Below are 13,918 nucleotides of genomic sequence, written 5' to 3' on the forward strand. Positions count from 1 at the left end.
GCAGGGCGACCTCAGGTCTGCACCAGCCCTGAGCCTAGCAGAAAAACCTGACTCTGGGGGGAGGGGTGAAATAACAGGAGATTAGCATCTAACTTGGCAACCCAGTGGGAGACTGCAGGAGAATTGGAGCCCACACTGAGGGCAGCAGAGATTCCCTGTGTGATCCTTGGGAAAGAGCTTCCGATCTCTGGCTCCTGTGGGTATATCATTCGCCTGCTAACTACCTCCAATTACATTCAGCTGTGCGGAATTACTTCCCTTTTGAATCAAAAAAAGAAAGAGAGATTTACCACACCTAACCTGGGAGTGTCATCTTTGACACACCCTCAACCCTGAGGAACCAAACACAGCTCTCAGTCCACACTCATCTCAAGCCTCTAAGGCTCCACTGAAAGCAGACAGTCCACTTAATATAGAGCCATAGTATAACAAGAAAAAACACCACAGTGAAGAAACCAAATATCTCCAACATGCCAAACAACAAACACAAAAACCAAGCTAACAAGAACAAGGAAGAAACTATGACGCCCCCAAATGAAAAAGACACCCCAATGCAAGATTATGAAGATGATGAGATCGAAGAAATGCAAGAAGCGGATCTCAAAAAATTGATAAGAACATTAAGAAGTTCTCAAAAACAAATTCTTGAACTACAGAAATCCTTCATGGACAAGATAGAAAATCTCTCTCATGAAAGTGAAATATTAAGGAGGAATCAAAATGAAATGAAACAACTAGTGGAACAAGAAACTCTGATAGTGACTAGAAATCATAATGAAATGAAGAGTTCAATAGATCAAATGACAAACACATTAGAGAGCCTTAAAAACAGAATGGGCGAAGCAGAAGAGAGAATATCAGACTTAGAAGACAGAGAACAGGAAAGGAAACAGGCAAACCAAAGAAAAGAAGAAGAAATTAGAAATCTAAAAAATATTGCCGGGAATCTACAGGATACTATTAAAAAACCCAACATTCGGGTTCTAGGAGTTCCTGAAGGCATGGAGAGGGAGAAAGGATTAGAAGGCATTTTCAGTGAGATACTAGCAGAAAATTTCCCAGGTTTGGAGAAGGACAGAGGCATCTTAGTACAGGAAGCTTATAGAACCCCTAATAAACATGACCAAAAGAGATCCTCACCACGACATGTTGTAATCAAACTCACCACAGTGAAACATAAAGAAAAGATCCTAAAAGGTGCAAGAGAGAAACGTCAGATCACTCTTAGAGGATCTCCAATTAGACTCACAGCAGACTTCTCATCAGAAACCCTACAAGCTAGAAGGGAATGGCGAGACATAGCCCAGGTACTAAGAGAGAAAAACTGCCAGCCCAGAATACTATACCCTGCAAAGCTCTCATTTGTGAATGAAGGTGAAATTAAGACTTTTCATAGCAAACAGAAACTGAAAGAATTTGTTGCCACTCATCCTGCCCTGCAAAAGATGCTTAAACATGTGTTACACACAGAAACACAGAAACATGGTCACCAATATGAAAGAAGGTAAAGGAAGGAAACCTCACAGCAAAAGATCACTGGAAGCTCAATTTCTCTTTGACATAGAATTAAACTCTGATGCTCTGTTAAAGCAATGTGTTAAAGTAATCTATTATGTTCTCTTGATGTCTGTTAAATTCTAATTGTTCAAAAACAGCTGAATTTTTATTAAGAGCTATGGGTTATTTAAATATGTGCTTTTTTCAAAAATTTGAATAATCACCTGGTAACAATGATCAAATTTGGTCTATGTTATGTCATGATTTTAAGGAATCTTATTTCAACCAGATATTTTGGATTTTGAGCCTTCTTGGCATTCTTGACAGGCATTCAAAAAATCAAAGTTTCAAACAATCTGGTCTCTAAAATTTCCAGTAAATCCTGGACTTTGGTTTTTCCAGTTTGGGCCCAACTGAAAAAACCGAAGGACCTATGTCTCTCATCTTATAGAGACACCAACTAATCAGACTATTTGGATTATATTAGAAGGACTGTCAAGATGTGATGTGGTACCAGACTTTAAGTTTCTATAATGCAAAATGCTATTAATACAAATGTTTGAGAATTAAAAAGTCTAATGATCTTGTGTTACTAGACATGATAGTTATCTTAATGAGAAAGCCCCAGAGGCCTAAAGGGTTAAATACTTGTAAAATCCTACAGGTGCTTTCAAAAATACTGTGAAGTAAGCAAGTGCCTCTTGTTGGTTGATGAGTTTATAATTTTAAACATGGCAACTTAAAGTCTTTTGTCATCCACAGTTATATATGATGTGCTGCTCATAAAACTAAAGCGTTGTTGGTTCTGTGTTTAGCTGTCCTCCTATAGGTTCCTATGGACTTTTTCCAGCCACTTCTATTGTATTCAGTACTTTGGGATGGCTCTGTAAACAGATGAAGCCAATAATGTATTAACAGTACCAACTGAGAGAAAGTATGGTTAACTGAGGTTACTAAAAACAAAAAGCAATTCAAATCAATTGGCAATCTACAAAAGAGTTAAAGATTTTAAAAGCTATTATTAAAATTGCTATATTGGTCTATTATGCTATATTATATGTGTGTACATATTGTATGTCCACATTGGGAAATTTTATTAAGAGTTTTATTTTAAACGGCTTATAGATAAGATTGTCCATAAATTTAAGCTGCTAAAATCAATCAAAGATACATTTTAATTTGTGGGACCTGAATCTGTGTATCATATGTTTTAGACTTGTTGGTAGAAAGAAACTAAAAACATTTTAGATGGTTGTGCTTAAGTTTACTGGCTAAACAAACTACACCATGTTAGATATTTAAGAAGTTTTTTCAAATACATGATTCTTAAAATTTATAGAAGGCATTGGACCTTCTGGTAAATGTTTTCTTAAGTTGTTATCTAATGGTTGAAACGGTTTGCTAAGTATTCATGTGATATAGCTATTGTCAGCAAGCGATCTAGGACTTGCTCCCTCATTTCTCTATTCTAAGCCCAACTTGTTCTTTCATTTCTCTATTCTCTTCAAGGTAGGAAACTAATTCTATTGTGAAGGAATCTGTAGGATGCACAATTTAATCTTTAGACCTTATAAAAGAGATGGCTAACATTTTTCTGTAATAGCATAGCCAAAATAAGAACTTAAATAATAATCTCATAGCTAGATTCACTTCGCCATCAGCGAAGTATACAGTAAGTAGAAAAAACCTCCCTTTCAGACCAAAGGGAAAGAAAGTTTTAAAGTGAGAATATAATTTTCCTCATGGGCATTGTCTACCTTAGAAAAACTACTACAGAACATGCCTGTGACTATAGACTTGTAGTTCAGGCCACCGAAGATTAGAGATGGGACACGGGCACTCCCTTGACTTGCATCCTCTGGTCTGCTTTAACACAAACCAGGAGGAAAAGAAAGCTAGGCATCAGAAGCAATGGGTGGTAGGCCTATTAATGGCTGATCTGTACAGTGATCTGCCCTCAAGGAGACCCAACAGGCCAGTCCACTGCAGTGGCTTTCAATGTGGTAAGCCTGGGCTTCAGCAGAAGTCAGCTTGTGAAGAGCCCTGGCAGCTCTGCCAAGAGTTGGATCACTGGAAATGGACCTGCCCTGGAGTCGAAGAATGCCCAGGTCAGAACCACAGATCTTATTGGCTCTAAGCTGAAAAGCCCTTCACTCAGCCCAACTTCCAAAGTGACCACTGCAGCTGAGGGGATGGTCAAGTAGGGTCAGCAACATTACAGGCAGAACTGTAAATTTCTTGTTAGAGATGCCACCTGCCTTTACCTGGCCAGCTCTCCTCCCAGGCCAGCCAAGTAATGAAAGTCAACAGAGTGCCTTCCCCTAGGAGGTTCACACCTCCCTTAGGATATACCCCATGGGAAGAGATAGATAGGTCTGGGCCTCTGAATTTACAAGACCTAAAGCCCACCAGATTATTATCAAGCCCCTTCTATCAGGTTCTATTTGCCTCTCAATCAGAAAAATTACTTGTAGCTTTGACAGCACCTTTCTTAGCTCCTCTAATAATGACTCTGTCCTTTGTTCTAGGCCCTGTCTAGCACACTTGGGCCTCATTCCTTTGTAATCATAATCTCTACTCTACCACCAATGGCTCTACTCCCAACCTGTGTGTACTGATGGTCCTCTTCCCCACTTAATGCTGTATAATTGTTCAAACCTGGTAAATGCCACTCTTAGGATCATTGGTTACTATCCTCACCCTGTCTTTTATGACCTTGTCTAAATATGATCAGAGTCTGCAAACTTGGAAGGCTTCCATAGCCTTGGCAACTCATGACGACAGCCTAGGATGGTTACTGGTGCCATAAACTAGAGTGTCAATTTGTTGTGTCAACAACAGGAGCCACTGTGCCCTTGCTCCTCATGTGGGATCTCTGTCCTTAATGTGCTGTACATTGTGATTTAATGCTATAACTTGTACTCAAACAGTATGTTTCACTTTGTGTTTCTATGTGGGTGCAAACTGTTGAAATCTTTATACTAAATTGATCTTCTGTATATAAAGAGAATTGAAAATGAATCTTGATGCAATTGGAAGGGGAGAGGGAGCGGGAGAGGGGAGGGTTGCGGGTGGGAGGGAAGTTATGGGGGGGGGAAGCCATTGTAATCCATAAGCTGTACACTGGAAATTTATATTCATTAAATAAAAGTTAAAAAAAAATTCGGAGCAAGATAGGAATTGGGAGTAATTATGTTCACTTGAGAAAAAATTATAAAACAACCTCTATTTAATATCACATATAACAGTAGAAGATTGAGTGCTGTCCACCTTGGATCAATAACAAAGAAAAATACAAGCTCTCACACTCTTTCTTAAAACACGTACTCTTACTAGTACTGTAAGTTCTACATAATATAATTAAGGCAATACAAAGAAATAAATGAATACAGATAGAAAATGAAGAAACAAGACTGTCCCTGATTTCAAATGACATTATAATCTCCATAGAATATTGGAAATATCCTACAAGAACTCATCCATAACTAGTAAGAGTCTTCAGCAAGATTAAAGGACGCACAATCAATACACAAAATTCAACCTATTTCTGTATATTAGCAGTGAATGGATGCAAACAGAAATTGACAACTAGATAACATTTGCAACTGCTACAAAAACCTGCAGAGGCACAGGTCCCAGCTGAATGGCCGGAGCACAGGCTGCTGTGGCGCTGATCATAGCACAGGCAGAAGCCACTGGAGCGCGCTGCCACCATAAGCTTATTTTGACACAAAAGTACTGAAATGTATGCAGAGGTTGTTTTTTTTGTCATAATATTCATGTTCAAGTGCATTTTGAAGACCATGTGTATGCATGGATATTTCTTGGCACCAAAATGAATGTATCCCCCCCTTTTTTTTTAAAGATTCATTTATCTATTTGAAAGTCAGAGTGAGTGCGTGAGTGAGTGAGAGAGAAAGACAGAGAGACAGAGAGAGACCTTTCATCTGTTGGTTCACACCCCAGATGGCCACAGGGCCAGACCTGGGCCAATCTGAAGCCAGGGGCTTCTTCTGGGTCTCTCACATGGGCATTAGCAGGGAGCTGGACGGGAAGTGGAGCAGTCAGGTCTCGAACCGACACCCACATGGCAAGCCAGCATCACAAGCTGCTGCTGTACCTGTAATGCCACATTGCGGGTCCCATGAACTTGTCGTTTAATGCTGCTTTCTATACCTTTCTCAAGTGCCTTAAAATATATATAAATATATACGCATATATATGGTCATCTTGCTTTGCAGGTAGAAATCCTGTGTGATCATCTCTCCCCCACAAAAGTCAAAGCTCTGAAATACAATTTCAGCCATATGTGTAAGTCTGGCTTTGAGTCCTGGGTTGCTGACTTCCTTTCCCTTTGGAGATGGGGCTTGGTATCGTCCTTCCTCTAATGGAATTGCTCCAGACATCCAAAGCTTACTCCTGGGGATCTCTGTGTACACACACAGAATCCTGTGAGTCTGCACACTCAGATGTGCTGTTTCAAAGTGCAGGGGCTCCTGCTTCCTAGGCTTGCAGCTCCTCTTCCTCAGCCTTCCTTCCTGAAGTTCGCCCTATTTGTCTATCCTTTATGCATTCTCCAGAGCAGTGTTTACACAGGCATTATCTTATTACCTCTACTTTGAACATACCATGGGCATTAGGACATTTGTATCTTTAATACACAGCAGTGTCAACTAAAATACACCTATATAATAAGAGATAGAAAAATCGGAACAACCCTTCTATGCTACTTCGTCATGACCCCACCCCCGACACCCACCACCAGTGACTTCAGCATTCTCTTCAAGACATCCAGTTGAATGCCATTCCCAAAATGCAACCACTCCTATGAAATAACAAACTACTTAAACAGGTGTTACTTTTAAACACCTGGAGACCAGATGCTTCTAGTAAGGGCTTCAGTTTCCCACTAAACACACAATAGCCCCTAAAATACCCACACTTGTAACAAAGGCTCTAATGGGAGTGTCTTCTCAACAAGAACATTCTGGACTAGGAAACCTTTCCCTTCCCATCTATGCAAACCCAGTGGACAGGTAGAAGCACCTGTAATGCTTACAGGGAATGTTAACAATATCACTTCCATAAGTGGCTCTAAGAACAGTCTTTCCTATGAGTTTTAACACAAAGAAAACTCAACGTATTCGATTACTAATTCTACTTTTGTCATACACCAGCAATCTCTTTAACATCTAGGAAGACTAGGTGGGACTTGTTTACCCTTTACATATACCTTATGTACACAGCATGACAAACAGTCTGGACAATGGTTCACCTTGTCCCACCATACACACTCTGGGGAAAAGCCCTGTAGACTTTGAGAGATCAAAATTCCAGGATCCTTAGGAACCGCCCAACCCACAATCAGAGCTGCAGCGGGCAGAGTGCAGCCATCTTGTTTGTTTACATTTGGCCTTAAAGGAGGCTGGCTTCTGCTCCAAAGGGGGAAGCAGCAGGGGTGGAGTCCAAAGGTGGTCTGGAGCTACTTGACACTCCTCAGGCAGGAGGTGCAGTGAGAGAGAATGGCTGACCAATGAACCCCAGGCACAGACACACAAGGGCAAACATAGGAACAAGGAAACCGGCCTCTAAGGGGTGGAGATTGGCACCTCAAAGCCCTGACACCAACCCACGCAAGCTACAAAAATAAATAAATAAAATAAAATAAACAAAAAAAATAAGTAAAAAATAAATAAACAAACTCTAGAAGGCAGAGCAGCCTGCTTACACTGGATATTGGTACAAACTCACAGCAGTCTATAGCAGAGGGAAATCAACCGGAAAAACCACCCAGACAGAATGCCAAAAAACAAAACAAAAACCCACAATAAGAATACAGAAGAATATATAAACTCACCAATGGAGCAGACTAAACCAACCATAACAGAGGCTGAAGAAGAAGAACCTCTTCTTCTTTTTGCATACTTTTTACATACTTTTTGCATCTAGAATTAGATGTTTCAAAGAAGGACTTAAACGTGTCCACCACATACACAGCAGTGTTGAATAAACTGTACGCAGGGAACTGCTCATATCAGAGGTGTCTTCTAAATAGGAGCATTCACGGAGGTCTAGAGAAGTCTTCACTTCTTCCAACTCCGTCCCCCTCCCACTCACAGGTAGATGTGGGCAAACGTGTCACTGCAATGTGAAGTGACAACTTCACTTCCAAAAGTCCTTTTCAGAAGACAGAGTTGTATGAATTTTAACACAAAATTACAAAATGTGTTAGTCTACTGACTCTACTTTTGTCATCCATTGGCAACCTCTTTAATATTTACAGAGTAGATATTGTAAAATTAGGACTCTTTGTCACATGCATACACAAAATATAAAACACGCAAAGGTAAATCAAAGGCATGTAACATATAGGGCAATAAGTAAGCTCCAATTTTCTGGCACACAGTAGCAAAAACACGATTTGTAATCTCTTTGCGCCCACCTCCCTCAACCCAACCTCAAAGTAAAACAGAGTATACTGCTCAGAAAACTGGCTCACCAATTCCACGTTTTAAAGCTATTTAGGAAAGTGCTAATCCACTGATCCTACCTTAAAACACACCAAGCCCTTCTAACATCTCAATCACTAGATAGTTTATATCCAGATCTTCAAAAAGTTCATGGAAAATACTTATTACAAAAATAGCTTTATGGACTTCGAATTCTTTGCACCAAAATAAACATATTTCGACTACATTTTCCATGAATTTGATATACTCTCAGAAAGGGCCTTGCCCACTAAGAACACAACACTGTTAAACAAAATTTCACAAAGGTAACAAGGGCTATGATCACAGGTATATTCTAAATATGATTATTTTGGTCTGCAACCTCTCGGATGGCCTTCTCCCTGCCCACCCCAGCGTCCAGCGGCACCCAGCCCACCCGCCTGGCCCATGGCCACTCACCGCTCCGCCGCCATCGTCCCGCGGGGCTCCGCTCCCTTCCTGGCCGCTCTGCTCACTTCCCTTCACTGAGGCCTCGGTCTAGTCCCTCTTATGGGGCCCGATGAGGTGTCCACCGCTGGGACACCGCACTTACCCTGGGCCCCGCATCCGCGAGGCCCCAAGGCCCAAGGACCAGGCCACGCTTGCGCACTAGAGCCCGCCTCCCCTGCTTGGCCTTGGAGCTGCCAATGGCCTCCGCAGCCTGCCAGCACCGCCAGGCTCCTCATCAGACTGCACGCGCACACCAAGGCCCATGGTCCCTGCACAGCACCCAGGAGGACTGGAGCAGCCATTTGCAAATGCTGCCAAACTGCCCAGTGCAGCATCACCCTCTAGACTAACCACACATGCACACACAGGAATACAACTACCCATGCACACACAAAACATGCCACGTCACACACACACACAGGCACACACACAGGCACAGGCACAATACATGCAGAGACTCAGACACCACACTTACACCCCCCCACAGACTCAGAGACACCACACATACACACATGCACACACACATACTCACCCATGCACTGACACACAGACACACCAACATGAGCACATGCACATACACACACCCTCCCACATACACAGACACCACACACACACATGCACACACAGGCACACAACCCACACAGACTCACATACATCACACATACCCACATGCACACACAGATGCACACACACAGAGACCATAACAAACACACACTTGGAAAGCCTGCATGTGTTTATTGATTGTATTGAATCAACTTTTGTTCTCCACCATCTCAGTGTGCTAGAATGCTCTAAACATAACATAACATAACTTAAACAATGCTTCTGGGGAATCCTAATATATAAGGTACACAATTCCTTTACTCAGCTTAAACAAAAATCCTGTATTTTGCAACAGGTCTATGACTTCCCAGTGCGGGCTCTGGCTGGCCCAACCTCCCACAGGGAGCTGAAGGGTGACACTGGTATAATGTGTGCAGGTGTGCACACGGCATCTGTGCCTAGCTGGGGGGTGGGGTAGAAGTCAGCAGCCCACAGAACCTTAGGGGAGGTCAGCTAAGTGGATTTCAAGAAGTGACCTCACTTCCTTGACGATGGCCACAACAGAACCTGGAACCCCGGTTACCAGGCGCCCACAATGTGGTGCTGGTGACCCAGCCAGCTCAGTTGGTCAGAGGCCATCGAGCAGATATGTTCTCGTGTTGTCTCCCAAGATCCCAAGGCCCAGGCCTGGGCCAGCCCCGGGCTGCGGATATTCTCCAGAGCTACAGACATTGGGTCAGCCCTCGCCCCCAGCAGCTCTGGCAATTCTCTCAGAGGGAAACCAAGGTGATCTCAGACAGCCAGGCCAGGACCCCTGGGCAGACCTCCCCTCTGATCCTCCTGGGTGGCCCTGCATCCACCTTGGGTGGTGTGTGTGTGGGGGGGAACTCTGGGGAGGTCAGTGACCCATGGGAAAGGGCAGGGGGTGGGATGGGGACCTGGTGGTCCCATGACAACCGCAGGAGGGTGGCGGCAGCACATCAGGGTCAGGATTACGACCACCCTCCTTGTCTCACCCCAGAATGACAGTGGCATTGCCACACCCCTGGAGGACACCAGCGGAGTGGGGACCATGGTGGCAAGCAGGCTGGAGGGGGAGCCCTCGCCAAGAGCAGCTGATTCAGCTCCAATGGAGCCGGACCCAGCCGAGATGGCAGCAGCTAAGATGGGGCCAGGACCAATCCTGGAACCTGAGGAACCAGCAACAGTGGAACCCGTGCCGTCCCTGTCGCCGGCCAGCAGCGTGGGGGCCCAGGAGCCAGGCATGGTGGAGAGGCTGGTGAGTCAGCTGGTGCCTGCCCAGCAGAGAGGGGACCGCTTCATCGTCCCTGCATTCCTGCTCATCTACCACAAGTTCGCCACCACCCAACAGGTGCTGCATCTGCTGTTCCAAAGGTGAGGGCCTGCACCTGCAGGCGCAGGGGGGACTCGCCACCCTTGGCTGGAACCTGGTGACACCCTGCTCCCCTTCAGGGCCTCAGTGTGTTCTTGGAGCATCTGGGTGGTCAGGGGAGTGTCTCTGAGGTTGCTAAAGTTCTTTCTAAGCCTGGTCCTGAGGGACAGGCTGCCCAGGAGGTCTGATTTAGAGATTTCCTCCCATGGCTCATGAAACAGCCTTGGACCTAAGGCTTCATCTCTCATGGCCACAGGCAAAGCTGTTTTGCTGTTCACAAAGAACCTTCCAGATGCCCTCTGGAGGACCCTATCCTGATAATGTCCTGAATAGGACCACTAGGGGCTGGTAGAGGGGACTCAGACCCCTCAGACACCTTAGAAGGAGCTCAATTCACCCACAGAGCAAACATAAGAAAGCGCCCACTGTGTGCAGGCACATACCCAGGAACTTAGCAAAAGACAGCACACAGCACAGACCACTCTATCTGCCCTGCTTTTCTTCCCTTCTAGTCAGGGAGTCAGCCCCTCCCCCAGACCTCCTGGCAGGTGGCACACAGGACACCACAGGTGACAGCTCCTGTCCTCCTCTAGGTATGCATCCTTTCAGCCTCACTGCGAAGAGGACGACCGCACTAAGGAGTGAGCGGGCTTTGGGTCAGGAGGGAGGTTTCTAATGTCCACAGCAGGGACATGGGGTGCAACTGGGGGGCTGACCTTGACCCAGGATTGCCCACTTCCTGGGATTCCCACTAAAGTCTGAGGTCAGGGCTGTTACCTGAAGAACGTGAGAGACACACGAGGTTCCTGGGCATCCTGAGAGCAGTGGGAATCTGTCCCTACCACAACCCTTCTCAGAAGGGCTGGCCCAATCCCTCCCATCTCAAGAACCCGAGAGCAGGTGGGAGCATCGGGCTACACATGACCCCTCTCTGCCCACCTGCACCAGGGGCTGAGCATCCTCTGCCCAGATCTCAGAGTCACAGGGGCGAGGGGGGGTGTGGCCAGGAGACGTCTGACTCTGCTGCCCACCTGCCTGTCCCCAGTGCCCTGTGCTCCCTCCTGGGAACCTGGCTGGAACGTTATCCCGAGCACTTCTGTCAGCCTCAGGACCTGACCTGTCTGCACCAGCTGGTGGCCTACGTCCAGCTCCATATGCCATTCACAGAGCTGGCACTCCGAGCCCAACGGCTCCTGACCCAGCTGGAGGACCCCAAGCCCAAGGAGGCTGAGGCTGAGCCCAAAGGTGAGGAGGGCTTGGGTACGTGGGAGACTGGGAGGGCATTGGGGCAGAGCCTCACTGGGACGAGGCTTCAAGCCTGACGTTGTCTGGGAGCAAAGACCAGGCTCAGAGCCTCAGGCCTCACCACATCTGGGCAGGGTCCTGTTGTGGGCAGGGCTGGGGCTTCCCTGGAAGGCAGGAAAACTCCTGGGTGACCACAAGGAGCAGGAAAGGCTGTGGTGTTGATATTTTCTCCTTCTGCATTTGCTCCTGCATTTCTGTGCTTAGATCTAGCGCCAACTACAGCAGCGGCACCCCAACCAGAGTCGGCTGAACCATCGCTGCCCTGGGCAGTCCATCTTTCAGCTGCAGAGGCGCTGGAGGCCCCTGAGGGTCCAGCAGGTGAACCAAGTGCAGGACCCCACCAGGAACAAGACGTTGAAATGGCGCCCTCCTTGTCAGCTGCCGGCAGGGTCAGGACCCTGGACACAGGCATGGTGGAGAAGCTAGTGAATCAGCTGGTGCCTGCCCAGCAGAGAGGGGACCCCTTCTTCGTCCCCACATTCCTGAACATCTATCGAAGGTTCGCCACCACCCAGCAGGTGCTGCACCTGCTGTTCCAAAGGTGAGGGCCAGAACCTGCAATAATGGGATGACTCAGTACCTCTCGACTGGGTCTTGGTGATGTCCCAGACCCTGCGTGGTCTCAAATCATTCACGCAGAGTTTTGCTGCTCAGAGAAAAGCCCCTGGGTGATTTCGGGACCAATGGGATGAGCTCCTGAAAGTGCTTCCCCGAGGAGTGGGCTGCCAAGGACAGGGGTCTCATTTAGCATTATGTTCACCCTACAATGAGGCTCTGGGCCCTCAGGCCTCACCACCCATGGCCTCAGGCAAAGCAGTCTTCCTATTCACAAAGAACCTTCCAGAGACTATGTGTGGTTCTCTGTTCTGTTAGTGACCCAAACTGAGACCCCAGAGGGTGAGAAAGGGGCCCAGGCCCACTTAGACCCCCGGGGACAAGCAGGCTGACTTCACAAGCTCACACTTATGCAAACATAATGAAGTGCCCACTGTGTGCAGCCCCATGTCCAGGAACTTAATAAAATTCAGTGCACAGTACAGACCACTGTCCCTACCCTGCTTTTCTTCCCTTCTAGTCAGGGAGTCAGCCCCTCCCCCAGACCTCCTGGCAGGTGGCACACAGGACACCACAGGTGACACCTCTTGTCCTCCTCTAGGTATGCATCCTTTCAGCCTCACTGCGAAGAGGACGACCGCACTAAGGAGTGAGTGGGCTTTGGGTCAGGAGGGAGGTTCCACTCTCCCCAGCAGGGACACGGGGGTGCCACTAGGGGGCTGACCGTGGCCCCATCTCCTACATTTCTGTGATTAATGCTATAGGGCTGAGGTCAGTGACATTGCCTTCAGCAGGGAACAGAATTGTCTGGGTTCCTGGGCATCTGGGGAACAGTGAGAATTCATCCACAACACAACTCAAGCCAGGCTGGCCCACCCCTTCCCATGTCTGGGGCCTGCCTGGAGGCAGGCAGCAGCCGGCTCACACATGGGCCACTCAATGCCCACCTGCAAATAAGGCCGTGTCTCCTCAGCCCAGAACCCAGAGTCACAGGGGTGAGGGAGGGTGTGGGCAGAAGGTGTCTGACTCTGCTGAGCTGACCTCCTGCTACCCCTAGTGCCCTCTGCTCCTTCCTCGGTACCTGGCGGGACCGCTACCCGGAGCACTTCTGTCAGCCTCAGGACCTGGCCAGCCTGAATCAGCTGGTGGCCTACGTCCAGCTCCAAAGGCCCAGCTCGGACCTGGCACGCCGAGCCCGGCTGCTCCTGAAGCAGCTGGAGGATCCAGAGCCCAAGGAGGCTGAGGCTGAAGCGGAGCCCGAGGGTGAGGACGACTGGGGTGGGTGTGTGGGAGCCTGAGAGGGTCTCGAGGCTGCCCCACACCGGGAGGAGGCTCCAAGGCTGGTGTTGGCTGGAGTGAAGACCAGGCTCAGAGTCCCAGGGCTGCAGCACATTCTGGCCAGGGCTCTGCTGTGGGCACAGGGCTGGGGCTCAGAATTCTGGAAGGCAGGGACATCTCCCTCTTTCAAGGACAGCAGGAAGGGGCAGTGGTGTTCATGACATTTTCTCCTCCTGCAGCTCCAGCACCAGGTGGAGACCTGGAGGCGCCTCCCGCAGCGGCTGCTGCCCTTCTGGGGTCAGATTGGGTGGCAACCCCGCCATCTGCTCCCCAGCCAGAGCCACCTGAAGCCTGTCTGTCCCTGGCAACTGTGCCAGCTGTGGAGGCCCTGGAGCGCCCTGCATGTCCA

The 13,918-nt window shown here is 47.5% G+C and overlaps 1 pseudogene; it reads right to left on the bottom strand.

Moving 5' to 3' along the window:
• LOC133768105 (coiled-coil domain-containing protein 115-like) overlaps positions 1-8,419 on the bottom strand; it is a 29,678-nt pseudogene extending 21,259 nt beyond the window's left edge.
• Between the last annotated feature and the right edge of the window lie 5,499 nt (positions 8,420-13,918).

The sequence above is a fragment of the Lepus europaeus genome, chromosome 10 (assembly GCF_033115175.1).
Source record: "Lepus europaeus isolate LE1 chromosome 10, mLepTim1.pri, whole genome shotgun sequence".
NCBI classification, from domain to species: Eukaryota; Metazoa; Chordata; class Mammalia; order Lagomorpha; family Leporidae; genus Lepus; species Lepus europaeus.